The 8,506-nt window shown below is 45.7% G+C and overlaps 1 long non-coding RNA gene and 1 other non-coding gene across 2 annotated transcripts; both read left to right on the top strand.

Annotated features, from left to right (window-relative positions):
• Positions 1-1,067: 1,067 nt before the first annotated feature.
• On the top strand, positions 1,068-3,068 carry LOC144366495 (uncharacterized). The gene is made up of 2 exons (XR_013425557.1): positions 1,068-1,322; positions 2,178-3,068. It is a non-coding gene; the product is annotated as an uncharacterized LOC144366495 (long non-coding RNA).
• Positions 3,069-7,867: 4,799 nt separating this feature from the next.
• Positions 7,868-7,940, top strand: Trnaa-ggc (transfer RNA alanine (anticodon GGC)). The gene has a single exon. It is a non-coding gene; the product is annotated as a tRNA-Ala (tRNA).
• Positions 7,941-8,506: the final 566 nt, after the last annotated feature.

Genomic DNA, 8,506 nt, shown 5'->3' on the forward strand with positions numbered 1-8,506 from the left:
TCCTGCAGTATGTCCACTTAAATATGCAGTGTTTTTATAACTTACACAAAGTTTTGAGCTTTTCCAGTGTTCTGTTTTCCTCCAACACACTTCAGTTTTCATCTTCATGTATGTAGATAAGATCCTTTTGTTATACACAGCATTCTAATTACTAATATACTTGATGAACTTTAAAAGGGAATAACTGAAGTTTGATGAGTCACTTCTAAGAGAATACACCCACCTAATGACCACCCAGGTCAAGAAATACAACACTGGAGAACATTCGTCTCTTCACCCCAGAAACTCCCTCATGCCACTTCCAACAGCTGCTTGTATACCCACCTCAGTCACATTTTGTAATGACATCACTCTTTCTGCGTTTGAACAATGTGAAAAAGGAATCATGTGGGGCCATGAACTATACTTGCCCATTAGTTTGATTGTTGTGTATTTTAGGTTTTTTAAAAAATTCTTTTTAGATATACAGGAGAGTAGAGTATATTTTGGCGTCTTGCACCATACCTGGAGTATAATGTCCCCTTCTTGCAGTTGTACATGATGTGAAGTGACCCTGGTGGTGTATTCACACATGAACGTAGGAAAGCTGTGTCCAATTCAGTCGACTGTCTTCCCCATCCCCCCCCCTCCACTCCCTTCACTCCTCTTTGTCTAATCCAGTGAACTTCTGCCCCCCCCCCAACTTATTGTGTGTTAGCATTCGAAATATCAGAGGGAGCATTCCGGACTGGGACTGGCTTATTTCACTTAGCACAATTCTCTTACTTTTTTAAAATATAAGTTTCTTTAGCTTTGAAACATAAGTTTTATTAACTGCTTGAACATTTTATTAACTGCTCCGACATCTCAGAAGGCTCCTCAAAGACGGTTTCTATCGACTGCTTTTTCACTAACCCTTCTCCCATTTCTCTGGATGTCTAGTAGATTTTTGCTGGGAACTAGACATTTTAGGTGACACAGACATTTTAGGTGACACGTGGTATCGACTCTCTCTGGGATCCTTCCGCCTCTCTGGCACTTGTCACACTGTTGTTGTGTTGTTTCTTTTGTTTATCATCTTCCCTGCAATTCTACAACTATAGTATATGGCTGCTGAGGTCTCTGCTAAGTTTCCTTTTTTGTTGTTGTTGTTTTATTTCTAAATTTTACTTCCCGCTGACACCCTTTGGCTCGGCACAGTGTGCTGACTGGTCAGGAGATGGTGATCAACACATGGGACCACGGAGGCTTCTCTTCCTGGCGAATGGCGCACTCTGTGCGTGGATGGGGAAACACAGTGAAAGTCCAGGCGTCTAGAATTCTGCTCCTGCCCTTCCTTTGTGGTGAGCATCAGTGTCCTCTATGCATGTACCCGTTCGCCCAGGGAGGAGGAGACAGCTGAGTCCTTCCTCCCAGTGTCTCCTGAGCAGTGCACTCAGCCCTGAACAGAGCCCAGCCTTTCCCACCTGTGGGGGCCCTTGGAGCTTCCCGGGACCTGCTACTCCTGCCTGGTTCCTCAGAGCTCCCTGTCCACGTTCTGGCTGGGCTTCCAGTCTATGGCCCGTGCAGACTCAATATCACAGACTCACAATAGCTGTCACTTAGGTCTCCCCCACGTGTTTACTAGTGCCATCACTTGCTCTCTGTGATGTCTGGGGGTGTGGGATTTCTTCCCTGCCTACTCCACATGAAGCCTGGCTCCCTCTGATGGAAGAGCACTGCTTTTCACAGCACGTCCGACTAGTGACTACCCTGCTGAGGGAACTGAGGGGCGATGGAGGCAGCCCCAGGGACCGACACCATAGGGCCCCGCTGTTCAGCCACGTGTGACCAGGTCCGTTAGAATACACACTTTGTCTTTTGCCTGATTTTGGTCAGTTTCAGTGCTCCGACGCTGTTGTTTTTGAAAATCCCGTCCAGTGGTGTAGTTGTGTTTTGGAGAACTGGCCGAGCACCTCTCCCTACCCTCCCTACATTCGACATACCCGGCCGTTCCTGTTCTCTTAGGGGCTGCTTTTCTGGGATTCGCCAAAGACCCCCCATCTTCCAGCCTAAGTCAAAACTGAGCACCAAACTCACTCGTCTCAGATTTTAAATCTTGATGGGAATGATACAAAAACAGAAAATAAAAGTCGAACTTCATTCTTAGCAACACCCTGACAAGTCTGTGAATCGCATCTTGCCTCCTGTCTTTCCAGGGCTCCCCTGGTTCTCGTCGGGCACGCAGCCTGGCTCTCTGAGCTTTCCTCAGTCCTGGAAGGACCCCCAGGTCCATGGAATAAAAACCCTTCCTGCTCCAGTTAGCCAGAGCCCGGTTCTGTTGCTTGCAAACAAAGAACGGGACGGATGCAGCTTTTCAAAGGATGTGCAGAGGGGAATCTTCTAAAGACTCCAGATAAGAGGCCGATTATTCACCTGACAGTTTTTGGGAGCGCGCGAAACGCACGGGCCTGTGGGAAGCTCCTGTGTCGGCGGTGAGCTGTGTGCCTGGTGCAGTCCCACCGGAGGGGCCAAGTCTGCACCTGTCACCAGCCACAAAGAGGATCCAGTTTTTATCCATTTCATCTGGAGAACCATCTGGGCTGGGAACAGCAGTAATAATGACAAATCATTGTCACCAGATTTCCTCATAGATGGCACTCCTTTTTTGTTGTTCTTGTTAAAAATCAAGGTTTTCTAGTCTGTGATAAACAGGCAGCCAGCCGGCAGCACTTACAAAGGCTGTACTGAGACAGGATGGGGACTGGGCCTGCGAACACAGGCGTGGTGAGACTTGGCCACTGGCTGTCTTTTCTGGAAGGTCAGGAGGTTAAGGGGAAAGTCCCTGAAGGCTGTGGCAGAAAGGATCATTCAAAGGAGCGTTGAGTAACAAGGGCTCATTTATCGACATCATGCATGTCAACAATCTTTGGATTTGGGCTGCTAAGTAAGCAAGCTGTGTTACCAGGCAGCATTAGTAGAGGTATATTATCTCAGATGAAGGTGGTGTATTAGTCCACTTTCTGTTTCTATGATGAAATACCTGAGGCTGAGTAATTTATAAGGAAAAGAGGTATATTTTGCTCTAAGTTCTAGAGCATGTGTGAAAAGGAGAGATTATAAGGCAAGACAGGAAGCCAGAGAGTGATTCAGGAGTCAGGCTCACTAAAACTTGCCTTCATAAGAACTAAGTTAGGAGTTTCACAAGAACTACCTTAATCTCTTCCAAGGCCAGGACCCACCATGACCTCATTCTAGGTCCTACCTCTCAAAGGTCCCTCTACCTTTTAACTCCTCCACATCGAGGATAAGCTTCCAACATATAAGCCCTTGATCAAACCAAAGCAGAAAGTAATGATATTTGTTTGATCCTTCTCAGAGCATTGTAAAATGTCTTCATTTCAGATATCACACATTTTACATGCTGTAGATCAGCAAGAACCCAAACAGAGGAGAGCTAGCAGAATGGCAAGCTGACCACTACCACCAGGCAAAGCAGGAAGGAAGGGGCTTCAACTTACAGAGCAGAAAATGAAGGGTGGGCAGTGGAGGTGGGAATACAGTTGCTTTCAAACTTCTGCAGAACTGACAGGTGGAAGAAGGGTCTGTCCCCCAGTGACAGATCCAGGACCAATGGGCAGAAGTTACTATTATACACATTTTAATTTCATATCCTTCTACATGAAATCGTTAAATATGTTTCCTAAAAGGTCACCTGGAAATGGGTTTTTACCTTAGAATACCAGTACAAGGTGCTGTAAACAACAAAACAATTAATTTGTAAATACTGACCCTGACAAGGGACAGGCAGGTGAGGATTGTACGAATTGCATGAATATATATGTAAGCATTTGTTAACTACTATTTATAAATTAAACCCAGTACTTCTTGTGCAGGTTGTAACTTGTAATAGCAAATACATGTTTTATAGTTTGAAATTAATATACTGTAAACCCTATTTATTTGCTTATAGTTATTTTTAAAGAATTTGCAGAATTATGTACAAAAGCTCTCAAAAAATGGAAAATGCACTAATAAATATTAGAGAAAAGGTAAAAAAAACTGACAACTGAGTGACTATCAATGAACCCGGAGGAAAAAGTAGGAGTTACAAGGGCAAACAGCCCTGTGCCTGTCTGTTCAGATGAGTGGAGAGAATGAGGCACCCCCTGTAGCCCAGGTGGCTGGCACAGCATAGAAGACGTTGTCAGAACCACGTGCACTGCCTGATCTGGGTTAGTAGATCTGAACACAGAGACTTAAATGATCCTTTGCAAGGCGTGGGGTAAGAGTCAGGGCCACAGCTAACACCCGGGTCTATTGTCGAATACCTTGGGTAAGTTAGAAAAAGGCACCCTCCTGCATGAATGGAGCCCTGTAGCTAGATGCATTGCCTGAGGAGGGGACTATGGGCTGGATTTCAGTTCTCTTCAACCCTTCCGATGACCATCTTTGTGCAAGGAGTAACTGGGCCCCTGGCCCTGGATAAGCCTGATGTGACCTATTCATACGTTCTGAAATCCATATTTCAAATTCTACATCTGGACTCCCTAAGGGTTGGGTCAGAACAGTGAGACTCTCATTGTGTTGGGAATGGAGTGGAATATGTCACACTGCACACAAATGGCAGGAAAGCATTTTCAGAGCATCCAAATTTGGAGCATAAAACTTCAGGAGGCAGTGAATTCCCTGTCATCCAAGGAATTCAAGAAGAGGTTTAGTTCTAAGAAACAAGGAAACCGTTCAGTTACTACAACTAAGAGCAAAGGTCTAAGTGAGATTGGGAACAAATCTGGAGAGGCTGCATTTGGAAAAGAGGTCCTCGAACTTTAGCAAGCATCAGAATCCCCGGAGGCCACTGGGCCGTAGGACTGGGCTGACCCCCGGGGTCTCTGATACTGATCATTAGACCTTAGAGCAGGTTCCTTGTCACATTGGTGGGGCCAGTCCAGGGACCAAACTTACGTAGGCACAGGTCACTTGGGGATCTTGTTAACATGCTGATTCTTTCGGTGTCTGGAGCAAGGCCAGAGATTCTGCATTCTCTGGACAACCTTCCAGATGCTGGCCCAGGAGCCGAGTGTCAGGGACCTAGAATTGGTTCCATGAAAGAAGTTGAGTTTGAGATGCACAACAAATGATCCGGGCTGAGGAGACTAGAGAAGTCTCGGGCAGGGAGCCAGCCGACCCAATCACTCCTTCCACAAATATGGTGCCTACTGTGCAGCAGGTGCTGTTAAAGTGGTGGGGACTCAGCAGGGAACAAAGCAGAGTTCTTGCCTTCCTAGAGTTTCACATTCCAGAGAAGCAAAGTCATGTTTCCCGCTCGCTCTGCCATCTCTCCAAGGAGCCTGCTTTTGGCTTCAATTTTTCATATCACAGTTTATGAAGAAGAAGAAGGAGAAGGAGAAGGAGAAGGAGAAGGAGAAGGAGAAGGAGAAGGAGAAGGAGAAGGAGAAGAAGAAGAAGAAGAAAGAAACATAAAGAACCAGAGAAAGTAGAATAGCTTCCGATAACTTCCATGTTATTTAAGAAGTCTAAACATTTCTTAGATGGATGAATACATTTTTCATAGATGCTCATATATTAATGTAGGCAGGCTCACTCTTACTTCCTCCAATTAATTTCTTTAAAAATGTCTTTACATTAAGACACACTTTAATGCTATTGTCACGTGGAGATACAAAGGGGCCCCTCATCTATCTAGGCATTGGCTTTTAAATTGAGGTGGTTCACAAATATGGGTCAAGACAGTGTTTGGAGGGTGTCGATGACATTTGAAAGGGGCCTGGGGGACCTTCCACTGCTTCCAGTTTCCTCCTAGGAAGTCTTGAGGAATGAGAAGGCAGCACCAGGTAGATGGGTAAGGTAGGCCAGGCCGTGAAGCTCAGGGAGCAAGAGCATAGATTTAAATCCTGTACCTGCCAATCACAAATTGTGAGACTGTGGCCAGTTACTGAATGTCTGATGCCTAAGCAACCTAATGCAATACAACCAACAAACCCTATCTTGTGAGGTGGTTTAGAGAAGGAGTGAAATAATTCAGGCATGACTCAGGGTACACTTCCAATCAACAGTAACTTGCTATCATATCAGGCTGGAAGTAGATCAGAAAGCCACACGGGGCAGGGATATTAGGGGGGGAGATACGGAAACCATGCACCAGGTTCAATATAGTCCAAGTTGTTAACGTTCTCTTTGGCCACCTTTCCAGAATGACACTGAGAAGACAATGGGAGAATTTGTTGGAAGAAAAAAAGCAAAGCACTAACCAGATTTTAAACAGGGCTGAGTTAGACTAAGGAGGGAAGGACTGCAGCCACAACTAGGGTGGATTCCCTCCGGCGATTAGTGGAATGGAATTTTACGGTAGAACAAAGGAGCATCTTTTGACTCTGCAGTGCTTTTAAATATGGTTTAAAATAGCAATACCCAAAGCTGGTGAAGTCGTCATGAAACTGCTGTTCCCATAGGTTGCCGGTGGCAAATTGGTGATAACTTTTAGGAAAGTAACTTAGCGGTGTGGATTAGAAGTTGTAAAAACACACAAGCTCTGTTTCACTTGGTTATTCTTCTTTTGGAAGTTCATTTCACAGAAAAAGGAGGACAATGCAGAAGGCGGTGGTTTTTATCACCTCCGTTGGAGAAGAAGAACACAAATCCCAGGAGGCAGCTCTAGCCGTCCACCTCCCTCAGCCTCTCCAGCACACAGTCCCGGGGGACCCAGACTTGCCTGGCTTGGGTTCCCCCCAGAGCTGATGGTTCAAGAGCCCCTGGTGGAAGCTCCTTAGCTTTTCTGATCTGTTCTTGAAAGTTGTGCAGGGTCCCGTTTGGCTGCATTCTTACTAAGATTGGCCCAGATTCAAGGGGAGGATGGACTCCATCTGTCAATAGGAGGAATTAAAGGAATGTTTCAAAAGTACAGTCATATTTGCATTTCTTCCTCACCCTATGGAGACCTTCCACAGTCTCAGGACCTCATCATGTCACTCAGGCCCAATGTAAATGAGAGTCTGATAAAGTATCTGAAGACACAAAGACTCAAGAGGTGGAGAAACTACAGTGGGCGTTCCTATTCAGAAGAGGCAGGGATGTCAATAATGGTCAGGAATTTGAAATCCAGCTGAGCACAAGTCACCAGTTCTTGATTAAGGTCTGGTATTGTCCTTTGGGGATTGCTGTCCCTGGCTCTCAGCTCCCCTATCTGGGCTCCTGGTTGTCCTTCTGAATCATCTTTTCTTTCCCCAAATAAATGACCCACAAGTGCAGCTGAGCCGTTGTCTCATTTTGCTTCTTTCCCACAGAAGGCTGTGGATCCGGAGTCTTCTTTTCATTTTGTACTGCCTCAATCTCTCTCAAAGATGCTGATGCTTCTGCCAATATAATTCTCTTGAAAATTTTGTCTGTTTTTATGAATCTTATCAGAGTTCCCATTTCACTGGCCAAAGCCATGTAGGGTCTCTCCTCGATCTCCACCTCTCCTTAAGGCTGCTGAGGGGCAAAAGCCTTCAAAGCCTAGAAGGTTTATTATTTAAAAGAAATGACCTGCACAGCATGATCTTAAGGTCTTTAGATGCTGACAGTGGTCTATGCAATACTGCTTTACATCTTTCTGCAACCTTAAAAAGGGTTCAAGGTCACCCCTCGGGCTGCTTGTGCCCCACGGTAGTCCTTTCCGGGAGGATCTCTGCAGTTGACTTGATCTTTTCTCCAAGGTCTTTTCTTTGCTGGCCGAAAATATCCTCAGTCGATTTATACTTCTTTTGAATTTCAATTGAAAATGGAATCGGTTTTTTTTTGTTGTTGTTGTTTTAAAGTTTATCTTGTTTATACCTCTCTCTGCCCTCTTTTTCTTATAGGCAGCTAGAAGAAGTTGGGTGGCAATTTAAAAATTTCACTTGGAAGGGCTGGGGATATAGCTCAGTTGGTAGAGTGCTTGCCTGGCATGCACAAGGCCCTGGGTTCAATCCCCAGCACCACCCTCTTCCCCCCTCCAAAAAAAAAAAAGAAATTCACCTGGAAATGTTCTTAGATCGTAGAGTTCATCTGGTAGATTTTCTGTCACCACGTCACTGCAGGTGACAGCTTTGCTGAACTTTCCACCACCACATAACAAAGACCTCCTTTCTGTTCCTTGCAACTTTTCCTTCACTTACTTCACGGCCTGGCTGGCCTCCTTCTCAAGACCTGTCAGTTTTCAGCCAACCGACCCAAGGCCCCTCTGGCCCTCCCCTGCGGTCCAATTTCAAAGCCAATGCCATGTCTTTTAGGTTTGTATTTTAGGAACCCCTTGTTTCCAGTTACCAAATTTCATTTGGGTTAATGTTGCTGTGTGAGAAATTGCCTCGAAACATAGTAGCTTCCAACCGTCATTTCATTCTGCTGGTAATTTGGGGCATCACAGATTTGAAAAGGGCTCTGCTGAGCTGTTCTCATCTGAGGTTACTCTTGCAGCTACAGGGGGTGTCAGCGGGACCCGCAAGCATCTGATGAGCTGAGCGGGTGAGATGCGCAGGGCAGCTCACCCCGCAGCCGGGAGCTGCTGCTG

The sequence above is a fragment of the Ictidomys tridecemlineatus genome, chromosome 9 (assembly GCF_052094955.1).
Source record: "Ictidomys tridecemlineatus isolate mIctTri1 chromosome 9, mIctTri1.hap1, whole genome shotgun sequence".
In the NCBI taxonomy this organism is placed as follows: Eukaryota; Metazoa; Chordata; class Mammalia; order Rodentia; family Sciuridae; genus Ictidomys; species Ictidomys tridecemlineatus.